The sequence below is a fragment of the Pleurodeles waltl genome, chromosome 8 (genome assembly GCF_031143425.1).
Source record: "Pleurodeles waltl isolate 20211129_DDA chromosome 8, aPleWal1.hap1.20221129, whole genome shotgun sequence".
Classification (NCBI taxonomy): Eukaryota; Metazoa; Chordata; class Amphibia; order Caudata; family Salamandridae; genus Pleurodeles; species Pleurodeles waltl.
Window position 1 is genome coordinate 156,691,439 of NC_090447.1, and position 13,090 is coordinate 156,704,528.

Genomic DNA, 13,090 nt, shown 5'->3' on the forward strand with positions numbered 1-13,090 from the left:
TAACAGACCATAGCACACTTGCTCACACCGCCAATGAATGGGCATGGCTATCGGAGAATTTCAGGTCAAATGGCTGTCTCCTGGCTGGTGCTTTACTAATCTCTTAATCCGGTTTCCAGGCCAGCTTGGTTTTAGCTTGGAATGGTCTTTTGGGCCTAGATTGCGGTGTTCCTGGAGTAGTGATATGTTCGTAGCATGTGTTGCTGTAGATACTTTGTGCATTCTCCTGACATCTAGTGTTGGACTCGTAAGTTTGAAACCTGTCAAGGTTGTGGTATAAGGTGACGAATTGTGTGCATTGCGCTTGGGCAAACATGTGTTTTTTTTGTTTTTTTTTCTCTCTTTCGTTTGGTGCAAAAGTGGTGGTCAGGGGTCCAGGATTGACGTGGCATTTGACACTTATTCACCGGTCGCTCTTTTGACAGATTAGAACAGTCATATCACTGCAGATTTTCTACAAAGACCTCCACAACTCCAAGTATCGATATGCTTTCCAATGCAGGGCTATAGTCCTCTAGCCCTGAAGCCTTTAGTCAATGATTTCTCCTTCAAGAATGCATAGCAGGTAATGGAACAGACCCAGTTTCAACACTGCCCATGTGGTAAACAAATACCCCTCACCATAACCAGGAGTGTAATTCGTTTTTGTTTAAACACGATGACCCCAAGTGTGTGGCCTGTCTGTCGGTGGGTCGAAAGACTCACTGAAGGGGCAGTGTAGTAAAGTAGACTTTCTAGCTTAGTTACCCCCACTTTTTGGCCTGTTTGACTGTTCACTGGCGTCCTGCTAACCAGGATGCCCGTGACTGTGCTCTCCTCCAAATTGGGTTGCTGATAATTTTTTATCCCCACAATTGGCATATTGGTGCCTCATGTAAACCCCTAGCATAAGGTACCTAGGGCATTGGGGTTCCAGGGGATCCCTGTGGGCTGCAGCATTTACTCTGCCACCCATACGGAGCCCATGCAAAGTGTTCTGCAGGCCTGCCATTGCAGCCTGCATGAAACGGGTGCATGCACCTGTTCTTTACAGGTCACTATAAGACACCCCTATGGTAGGCCCTCAGCCCAGAGGGCACCCCTTCACTAGCATAGATACCCCCACAAACTCCAAATCTATTTTCCTGGATGCCAATTTACGCATGTACTGGACATAGGTAGTGTCCTACGTTTAGCTACATAATGGTAACTCCCAACCTGGGCATGTTTTCAAACATATTGGAATCATACCATGGCACCCCGCCTTAGAACACCACCATACAAGAAAAAGACTATAGGTGGTACATCCTTCTCCGTCCAAGCAGCCAAACTATGGAATTCATTACCCCCAACTATAAGAGCCACAGATAACTTTCTTGTCTTCAGAAAACTACTCAAGAGTTGGCTCTTTCCTTCATAACCACCTTTTTCAAACAACTATGAACTACATATGTCTATGTGGATAAATATTTTTTCAGATTATTTGTATATTTCTATTTATTTATAGTTTCTTTGGAAAATATGTATTGCTACTGTCATAACAATAAAATACACACACACTCTTTAAACCTGTCTGACTAAGTATTTTTTACCCATGATTCTAATTATGTATTGTATGTGCATATGTGTGTGTATTCATGTGTGTGTGTATATGTATATATATATATATATATATGTGTATATGTTGTTTCTGTGCTTGGCATGTTCGTGGATCATTGCATGGCTCCTGGTTTTTGGGTTGTTATACTAGATATCTATGAATTCCTGCTCTCATCTTATCACACTTATCTACTCATCACTCTTATATCATGCCTCTATCAAACTATCCTCCATTCTCACTCTGACTCACCCCTTCTACCACTTTCATCTCCTAAATATCTCTGCCTAAGCTCTTCCCTCCACCTCCACATCTAGCTCACCAAACCTCACTCTACCTCTGTGACCTCCCACACAACCCTACTAAATTCTCCTGCATTCATCTCACCCTGCTACTATGCTCTCCCTAACCCTTCCACATACTCTTCTCCCTCCGTCCCCCTTTATTCATCCCAAGCCTTTGGGTTGAGTAAATGAAGGATATACTCCCAATTAACACTTCTGGATTTCTTTCCTCCTCCACTCCTCCATTACTCCAGTCAATCTAACTAACAAACTCTCATATCCGCGGCTCAAATTAACTCATAATAATACTAAAACTGTACTCATTATTAAACTATACTAATCCATCACTAATTCTTGTTGGGTTCCGGAGTAGCATGCTACTCATCGAAAAGCGCTTCGACGCCTCATCAGGGGTAGTAAGCGCTATATAAATACGATTACAATACAATACAATAAAATAACCAGTAAGAAACTTAAATAAAGGGCATGTGACCTCAAGCACAGGCTGGTGGACAGGGTGAATGGAGCTGTTCTGCAAGTCAGAATCTCCCTAGGTACAGACAGGCTAAATTCACATTTTGCAGGTACTGGTCAACTTTGCAGGTAAGCCCAAATCCAAACTGCGTACTCAAACAAAACATTTTTTCTAGCCAAAAATGAGTGCTATATACACTTCCCAAACACAGTTTAAACCATAAAGCAGATTGAGCGGTCTCTCAAACACACTGCTTGGCCTCTGGGATTTAGTTATGGGTAGAAAAACAGCAGTTTTATAAGTACAAATTGCACATAAGCCAAGAGTTCAATTTAAACAGTAACAAGTGGAGAAAAAAGCTGTTTTAAAGGTTCAAGAAAAGTGTCTGTTCTTTTCTCATTCTTTGTCCATCTGCTTGCTGGGCTGTTTGGGGCACAGAAAAGCTGGGGCTACAAAATGGGCTCACAAATGTTATTATGTTACTCGCTTAGACATTTTAAAAGCCACTCAGTACTCTCTCCTGACTGAGGCCTACAACCACATAAAATTTGTCTTAAAAACAGAAACGCTGGCCAATGAGTTGGTGGAGTTAGGGGCTTGTTCTTTACCACCTCAAAATTCTTCAATCCAATTCAAATATAATTGTAATTTTGAAGGAAGCTTACTGGTGAGGGGGCAAACGGGATCTAATTTGGCGGGGGCTGACTGATCACTACATCTCAAGACATCTCAAGATTCCTCCGTGTGCCTAGAGGAAGACATCAGAGACCCTCATGCTACTGACCAAACTGATAATCTAAATATCTGTACAGTATCCATGGAATATAGCATGACAGTAGTAGAACATCAAAAAAATATTTCCCCAGCAAAGTTGGAATACCTCTGGTATTAAATCTAAGACCAGTGATCCAAACTGGGCTCAGTTCAGAGATAGCTTCGATCTCTGCCTGATGCAAGAAACATGGGCAATAGACCTTCCTTTTAGAGACGGCTTTAAAACTTATTACATGCCAACTCAAAACACTTCTACAGGCCAGGCTTCCAGCAGTCTATAGATCTGGGCTATAATTAAATTGAACTGTCCAATTAAACAGATCTAGAAAATTCACCTGACATACTGGACTTTATGATGGAATTATCCCAAGATCAGAAACTCCTGTTAATCAACATATATAATAGAAGTACCTGTATGTCTGCCGAATCTCAAACACTTCAGACACTACTCATTATTTTAAAGGCATTTGGAAGGGACTTCCACATTATTATAAAGGGAGATTTTAAGTCATCCTTTTACCCATATTTTCTTTCCAGAGATTTGACAAGAGATGAGGACGCATATTGGTATGTCCCAGAACTAAATGCATACATCATCTTACCAGGACCTCCTACTAATTCACTGATAATATACTTTCTCACGGCCTATGCATCTGCAGTGGCTGTTCCCCTTCTGATATTTGTGCAAATCCAACATATAAAAGAAGGTCATATAGAAGAAATATTTACTATATCTTCTTGGACCTAAGACTGTGGGCTCAAATGATTGATATGGCTGTGGTCTCTAAACATCAGAGCAATCATGACCTCTTGATTCTTTGCCTCAGTGGCTTCTTCAATAATGGGCCTCATGATCTTCCAGAAAAAGACGGCGCTTGCTTATCAATCACTATTAATAGAAGCAATGCATAGTGGGAACATCTATTTAAAGGCCCATCTGTTTTTACAGCTATATATGGAAGTCATGTTCCCCATTACTTCAGCCAAAATATGGAGACCCTATCCACCCTGCAGGCAGTTCCTGAGAAGTTCTTTCCAGAACTAAAGGAGTGCTTTTTAATAGATCACAACATGAATACTAACAATACAACAGGAACTCAAGCTTGGTTCAACAAAGACTGTTGAGCTGCCAAGAATATACTTATTGATGCTATTAAAGAGGGGAATGTAACTAAAGTGTGAGCGTCTAAGTCTGTATACAAAAGGATTGTTGATGTGGCTAAAGTAGCATGGGAAAACTCAAATCTAGATAGAACTGGCAGAAGCGGCTTCTTTCAGGGATACTAAACATTCTGGCATAGGTAAACTCATGGTGAACAGAAAACGTTTATGAATCCCAAAACCCTTGTTTTGCCCACGAGTAGGTTGAGCATTTTAGATGTTTGTTTTCAGCCCCTATAGAGGTAAACATGATTGAGGTCCCTGTCATCAATAGTTACAATATTACTGTACCCGCCTCATGCAAGCTGCTAATCCCCCTCAATGGAATTATCTTACCTGACAATGGTTCCTCCTTGCCTAGAGACATATACCCCCTCACATTCTCAATGATCAAAACATATCTGGCTATGAGTGCCCAGAGAGCTGGTAAGGCACCCCAACTAGATAGAACTAGTGCAGATTTGTACCTCTCAGAGTCCTCTCTCTGGGTACCCTACTTCAACACTCTTGCCAATACTGTTCCTGCTGGAGTTTCTTTTCCAACTACTTGGAAAGGCACAGAGATCATCCTGATTCATAAGAAGGGCTGTTGCAGCATACCTAGTAACTACCGTCCAATCAGCCTAATTGACAACCTTCAGAAGATGTTTTGTAAACATGTCCTGGAAAAACTGACTATCTAGATGAGAGCAAATTATATTCTAAGCCACTTCTAGGTTGGCTTTAGACTCAGAACTAGCACAGTGGACCAGGTATTCTGCTTTCTTATGCTTGGGTGGAAGACAGTGGATATCATCTGGGGCAGCCCTCATGAAGCCTTTGTTGATCTAAAGGTGGCCTTTGACATAGTCCCAAGGGGGAAGCTCTGGGAGATCCTGAAGGTGTTGGGTATCCTGCCAGTCTTACTGGAGGTAATAATACGCTTCCACACAAACAAGTTTGTCCAGGTGGGTTAGGCCCTGTTGGTGAATTAACCAAGACCATACTGGCCAGTAAAGGTGTGTGTCAGGACTGTGCATTGACCCTATTCTTCTTTTTACTCATAAACAGTTATGTGGACTATTTGAGGAACTGTGTAAATGACTCTCCCACTATAGAAAGTTTACGAACTCCTGCCTTACTATTTGCGGACACCACACTTTTTGGAGCAAAAACAACTAGCGAGCTCCAAACCCACCCAGCAAGATTTGCTTCCTTTTACACTACTTATGGTCTAGAAATTAAAGCACAAGTACTTCAGGGGCAAGCTGACACTCGGCAAGACCCATTTGGAGAGAGTGTCAGAATTTGATTACCTAGGTGTCAGGTTCACAGACCCCTAGTCGTGGTCCTCTCAAACAATTAAGAGTGCTCCTTTGTTGAAACACAGGTTGGCTGCCATTCTGAGGTTTGCCAGCCAGTCTGTTTTCTATCCAGTATCTCCCTCCTTAGAGATTTTCACTGCCTAAGCAGTTAGAGCTAGCTTATGTGGGTCTGAACTTTTGGGGTACTGTAATGTGGACATCCTCGAGGTGGCCAAAACATTTTATAAGATCTTTGCTGAGACTCCAAAAAGCTCTCAGCTAACACCTTTGAAACTCCATGTAGCCTTAAAACCAATTGTTCGACATAATAAATGGACAAATATCCTACTATGGTTTCATATATGGTCCACAGCAGAATTCAAACCTTACTAGAGAGGCCTGTGTGACATCTTAGAAAGCTCTTCAGCATACAAGAATTCATGGTTTGAGTATATCAAGAGTTGGCTGTCAGCATTAGTCTTGAGAGTCTATTGGTAACCTCTCACCACGTTACTCCCAATTTGCTAAGAAGGATTCTGGTTTTGTGAAGGGGAGAAGCTCCAAATGACCACAGTTTTGGGAAGTCTAATTAGTGGCTTTCTGACAATGAAATGTGAACTAAAACGTGAAGCTTTCCTATATTAGATTTCCTAATTTCAAACAAAAAACTATATATTAAATTGAGGCTAGGCATACTTCCCTTAGCCTCTTTTACGAACAAATGGCAGTTGTATGTCACTGATTCCAAACAGTGTTCTATCCGCCATCAGCCTGAGGAAAACGAGGAACAGTTGTTGTTCTTCTGCACTGTCTATGCAAGGCAAATGTCATGGTGGATTGAACTGCTTCGTTGTATATTGGGCATAAGGCAGTACCAGGATACTTTGAGGATCTATAAATTAGAGACTATCCCTTCTGTGATGTTTTCTGATTTGAAATATTTAGAAGTGGTTTGGCATGTGAGATCTACATTCCTGAGAAGTATTGGCTAAGGCGACCAGGAGGCTACTGTCTGTTTGAGATTTAGACTAGCTGGTGTCTCTATTTCTGTTACTTTAGCCAGTATGAAAGCATGGGGCCGCTGTAACTGCCCAAGCAGGAGTATATAGAGTACATGTCCTGTTCTTTTTGCAACTTCTTTGATGCTCTCAACTTAATTTTTTATACACTTGAACTATCAATTTGACTTTTATTAAGAATAGATCAATTGTGCTAGCAGTAAGCTTTTACTTTGTTTTAACCATGAATTTTTAACCAAACAATGGCAATTGGAGCATTTTATTGTAGGTTTATCACTTGTATTATAAGTGAGCATTTGAACTATAAATATATGTTTAATTTAATGTATTGTGTATGGATTTTATCCAATGTGACAATAAATAACAGAGATAGTAAACATTAATCCTGAAATAAATAAGGACATGAGAGGTTATTTAGTGGAAGAGAACAGAATGTAAATCCAGATAAAACTACAAAGTCCAGGACAGAGCTTAGTGCTGCCAGCCTTGTGGAGGAGAAACAGCAGACTGGTTTGTCAAGGTTTTGGATTAACTTTTCAACTGTAAAATAATGGCAGATGGTGTCTTAGGCTTGCCATGGTCATTACATGTGTCCTTGGTTGGACTTTGCTGTAATTCCACACTTCCATTTTAGAAGGAACCCCTCTTGTAAACCTGGATGGATAGAAAACCTATTATGAGAGGAAAACGTGAAGTGCTGCTTTAGAAAATTAAAAAAATATTTATGCACAGATCAGTGTCTCTCTGTGGCCATCAGAGCCTCTCTCCAGTATCCCAGATCTACATGGAGTTCTAAAGCCTCAGTTCCCTTACTATGCAGCACAATTTTACATGTGAAGCCAGAACTAGACCAGCTCTAACTTTTTATGGAGGTGGATCTGGGGGCTGCATGGGGTAGTGTAATAGGTGGAAAGGGTTATGGGGGTTACAGCGGTCAGCACAGAAACAAGTGCAAGATGGTAGCAAGTGTCTCAGTTCTGTCTGGATGCTTGCGTTCTGCCCTAACCCATTCAGGATTAGCCATTGTTATTTATTAAGCAGCTGCAAAGTTCAAGACATGACTGAAGAGAGTGGGTCTGTCCCAGGAGATGGAACGGCTGCCACATGAAATGTAGGGTCTCAACCCAGAACCCTTGCAGCAAAATCCGGAGCATCACAAGATAAAAACTAATCTTGACAAAACCTACTAGTGAACCATCCTCAAATTGGCACATGAGCAAAGCACAGTCCTCATTGAATTCACACAATGAATGAACCCTCTCCAAGTACCCACAGTACCAGACTGCTTAGAAAACTTAGTGGCTATGAATGAACTATCTATTGATGAATTTTTCATTGATAAAATTAACAAAATTCAACAGCACTTTGAATCAAACTTCTATATCTCCACTGCATTTCCACTTCCTCCAAAGGATGTGCCCTTCTTCCAGCCACTCAACATCAGAAATCTTGGTGTCCTTAAATTGCAGCACTTTAGTGGACATAATCTCCCCATCTTTAATTCTGAGCTCTCACACCAATGATAACCTTTATAGACACAGTGAAGGGTTCCCTTACCCATCGAGTCATTTCTCAGGATCAAATAAAGGTGGTCAGACCCTGTTCTCCTCAAAAAACCTACACTGGGCCCGATGACCAATTAGTGTTTCATCACTTCTCTTCTACATTAATGTAGAGAGTGGTCAGCACCAAAAATCTGAGAATGTGTTTTTACCACCCAAGTCTAAATAGGTGTTAATCCAGAAAATAATCCATTTGATGAAGTCCCTTCACCATTGGGATAGTCTGTGGATAAAATTCTTATGGTGGATTCTACTCAATTTTGAGTACTTCTGCAAGAAAACAGATGATTCTCTATTACCACCCTGCTCTAAATCAGTTCCCACATGTCCTTTGCTTGAGTAATAGAGACATACTTCTGTGTACGTGTGAGCAGTAGGAATGCACAGTGTTAGTATTAGAGTTCTTATTAGCGGAGGGTACATTTTAAGGTTAAGGTTAGGATTAGGGATAGGCTGACTGTGTGTGCTAGGCATAGTGACTTACGTTTTGAGATGACACAGGGGAAGGGTTAAAGCTAGAATAAGAATAATGGACACTGTTAAGGCTAGGGATCAGATCACAAATTAGGTAACAGAAAGGCGTAGCATTAGTGCTCGATTATGTATATGGACAGGCAAATTATGAGGTTACTGTTAAAAGTCGAAGGTTACGGTTACAGTACTTAACAGTAAGTGTTTAAGTGAAGGGTTTAGAAATAGGTTTAGGCATTGGAATGCAGGTTAATATACCTTGCAGCATGAGTAAGATAACAAAAAAGCCTAAATGTAAAATGTTTGGCTTTCAAACTAAGGGCCTGATTTAGATATTGATGGATGAGTTACTCTGTCATAATGGTGACGGATATCCCATCCGCCAAAATCGAAATCCTATTATTTTCCATGGGATTTAGATTTCTGCAGACGGGAGTAGTTCTGCGAATATTTAAATCAGACCTTAACTGTCAAATTAATACACTGTGTTAAAAGTTAAAAATTGATTTCTCACTTCTCTAGAGAATTAGATTTTGTAACTTTTATTTGTGAAATTTAAACCTGCATAGCTGTATATAGTCGCAAACACCCAACCACAGAGTTCAATGTTATGATGGGGCCTGTTGGACTCTTGGTGGTATTGTGTGATTAGGATATTCACTGACCATAGCTTTAGAAGAGGAATGATTACTATATTAATATGCAACTAATGTGACAAGAGTATGGTGTTTGAGGTACCACGTAGCACTATGTAGTGGGGCAGATCCGTCACCAGATGTTTATCCAGTACAGCCAGTCATGTTCTGTTAGAAAACGCATGCAGTGGGTGGCTGAGAGACAGTAATAGGCAATGAGGTAACCCTCTGAGTGATGCTGAAGCAGGAATGTGACATGTATCTCTGGGACAGCAAAGTGGAGCATTTACAACAATCCCTGTATTAAAAAGATTACTTAAAGTCAGAAAGATTCAACAACACATGGCTCAATCACACTGGCAATATAGCAGGAAAAATGGTCTGTATCATAAAGAGTTCAGAAGGCACAATATTTGATGATTCTGGTCAAACCCAATTAAACATAGTAACATCTGCCAAAGGTTTAAATTGGATCCTACGCTCTTATCAAGGCCCCAGAAGGATTGGTCACCAGTGCCCTAGGTAAAACCTTCTGCTTCTTTATTTCCACCTGAGAGGGAATGTCTCCATTCTGATTTGCAAAAGGGTGGATAGCAAATGCCATTGCAAAAAAACATTGCACCCTTGAGATTTCTCACTCATAGGGTTTGAATCGACTTGCAATTTGCCCGAAGAGCAGCTATTGAGCTGTTGGCAATCTCAATGATCTTTTAAGTAGCACTGGTCATGTCAGCTGGATGAGTAATACAGCCTTTCCATCCTGCTTGGGGAGGAGTGTGCAGATTCAGTTGTCCTACTGCAGGCTGAGAAGGGCCTACCTCTTCCCACACACCTTCCTGTGTATCAATAGCTTGGGAATGATCCAGGCCTCAGACAAAAACCAGCAGCAGCAGCTCGCTCCTCTCCAAAGGTCCATGTAGAACATATTAGCAAGCCTTTTAAGAAGGATTCTGAATGCCATTCTCTCTTCAAAGTGACTGTCAAACCCACCCACCAAATTTGTGTGAGGGAAGGGAAGCCCAAACTAATATGTGGCATGATTACCTCAGGAAGATCCCATCCCCTCCCTGGTCTGTCATCTATACTGCTTGACCATAGGTCAATTACCAACTGTCCTCCTGTATTAAGCAGTACTATTAAAGTGTTATAAAAGAAAGCTAGTTACCAGTTGAACCTCACGTCACAATGGCACAACATTCCTCTTCTGGGCCTACGGTTTTCAGGTGACTTAAGTGCAGTTGGTTCAGTTGAAGTGAACCAAAACTATACTGCCCAAAATACACTGACTTGGAAAATAAAAGCCCAGCATTGGAAATGAGATATACCAGTTAAATAGTTTAATAGTAAAACTAAACAAGGTGAAATTGAAGCCTACTCTTCGTTCTAATCAATCCTGAGCCACAGGCTAAAGTCCTGAACAGTCTCTACAGAAGCCTATGCTGGGGGCCGACAGGGTTCCACCTCCCAGGAGGTAGCAACCGAAGCTCAACAGCATGGTTCAGCTTGCTGCGCATCAAGGACACAACCCAGATGTCAGAGTCTCCATTTCATCAGTTACAAATAATTTAGCCTATGTTATTCTCAGAGAACGACGGCTGTGGGAGGTAGTAATGCTTAACTGGGGTGGACTGTGATCTGCCCTGGTGGCCACAGCCCCACAATTCAGTCTCTCTGTGGGTTTCTTGGGTCACCCAGCAGCCCCTTGTAACTTGGAAGTCCGCCAGAGCCGAACCTTGGGCCCCAAACAAAGCTGCTGGCAGGGGGCAAGCAGTCTTTTAGGAGATGCAACTGAAGCAGAGGTGGAAAAGCATTGTCCGTCCAGTCTTTTCGTCTTGTGTAAGGTATATTTCAAGACCCATGCAGCTAGCAGTACTCAGATCTGCCTACATCAGAGACAGAGGTGAAAATGCCTGCAAGATCTCCATAAGCATGGAAAAAGCTGTGGTATTCTGGAAAATCACCAGATAAAATGTGTGCGGTTGTCACAGCAAAACTGAAAATTACCTTGGCTGGGGCTGTGACACTGGGTAGGATAGACGGAGACTCAACCACTCCTCCCAGAGAACCGGTTTTATGGCCAATTTTCACAAGGTGAACTCTAACATCCTACAATGCATTAGCTTAACTGCAGACCACAGTCAAGAGGCGCAATCTCCTACTGTCAAAGAAATCAGTTTTATGCCCAGTTGAGCACATTAACAGCCCCAATGGACATCGTAGTCAGCGTCACTAGTAATGGCTTCTAGTGCTGCTAGATCTTACAGCAGTCTCAGATGCAGTCGGCCATCAGGCCCTCATTAACCTCCTATCGGGCTAGAAATATAAGCTCTACAATTTAGGCCGAACCAACAGTTGAAATGTTGGTGGGAGAGATATATGTCCTGGTGTACCAAAAGAGTTCAGGGCAATGATGCACTCTCCATATGTGTAGGCATGGGGCTTTCAAAATATATACTTGTGATATATGTGAGATAGTAGAGCAACATTTTGATAGATCACCTGGCTGAGAAGGCATTTATTTGTACTGTGCCCTGCAGGGAATGGAGTATGATCAACAAATGCACTGCTAAATGTTGAAATAACCAGTTTTGGGGGTACTAGGAAACCCCAAACGTATGTACCACAGTGCCTGCTAGCAACCAGAAGTAAAGGAGTAAATTACTAGATTTTCCCCAAACCACCAAAAAGAAAGAAAATTATGAAAATGCAACTCCCAGACAAGACTGCAAGAAACCAGCAATGGATTTCTGAAGAGGGAGACCTGAGGAAGAAGGGGACCAAGTCCAGACATCACAGAGGAGTCCAGGAGGAGTGAGAGCTACTACCCACCCAGCTATGGATGCAGAAGTTGGTTGACGGTAGGACAGAGACGGTCAGGAATGTAGCCCTGGAGCAGGCAAAGAGTTCCCAGAGGATGCAGTCAACGTCCCACACTGGATGGATGATTGCAGTTGGTCAGTGGTGTGGAAAAGCCACCAAAAACCTTGGCAAAGGCAGAGGTCACAGTGAAGCAAAAGTGGAGCTGCCGGGGATCAGCAAGTTCTAGGAGGACTCAATCCACGGGGGAGTCCAAGGGGGACCCTCAGCAAGGCAGAGAGTCCAAGAAGAAGAGGCAGCCCCCACAGGAGAACCACTGGACGAGGATCGAAGAGTTGTAGAGGAGCCCATGCAGCACAAATGGAGACGGGTCCCACGTTGCGGAGAAGCATGCAAAGGGCTGTGTACCGCTGGAAGGAGTGCTGGGGGCTGGGACTACACAGAGCCTGAAGATCCCTTGGAGAAGATGCAAACAAGCCTTGGCAGCTGCAAGGGACGCAGTGCATGGGGGTACTGTCCTGCATGGAAAGGCAAGGCTTTACCTTCACCAAAGTTGGACAGCTGGCAGAGAGGACCAAGCAGACTACTCCGGACCACTATCTGTGATGCAGAACCCACGCAACTCAGGATGAGAGGAGATCCACGCAGCCGGTCGTCATTGCAGCTGGTGCCTGCGGATGCAGGGGAGTGACTCCTTCACTTCAAGGGAGATTCCATCTTCCTTCTCGTGCAGACTGAAGACTTGCCGCCCTCAGATAACGCACAGCTGGGGAAATGTTGTAGAAGCTGGAAGAAGCTGTGGAAACAATGTTGTAAGTACAGTCTTTGTCGTGGATGCAGATTGTCAGTTCCTGGAGGGTCCAGTCGCACCTCCAGTGGCTAGAACTTGAAGTAGAGGTTGCAGAGGAGTTTTGCTGGAATCTTGCAAGCCAAATCTGAGGACCCACCCAAGAGAGGGACCCTAAGAAACCCTGAAAGAGGGATTGGTCACCTAGCCAGGTGATCACCTATCAGGAGGGGGCTCTGACATCAC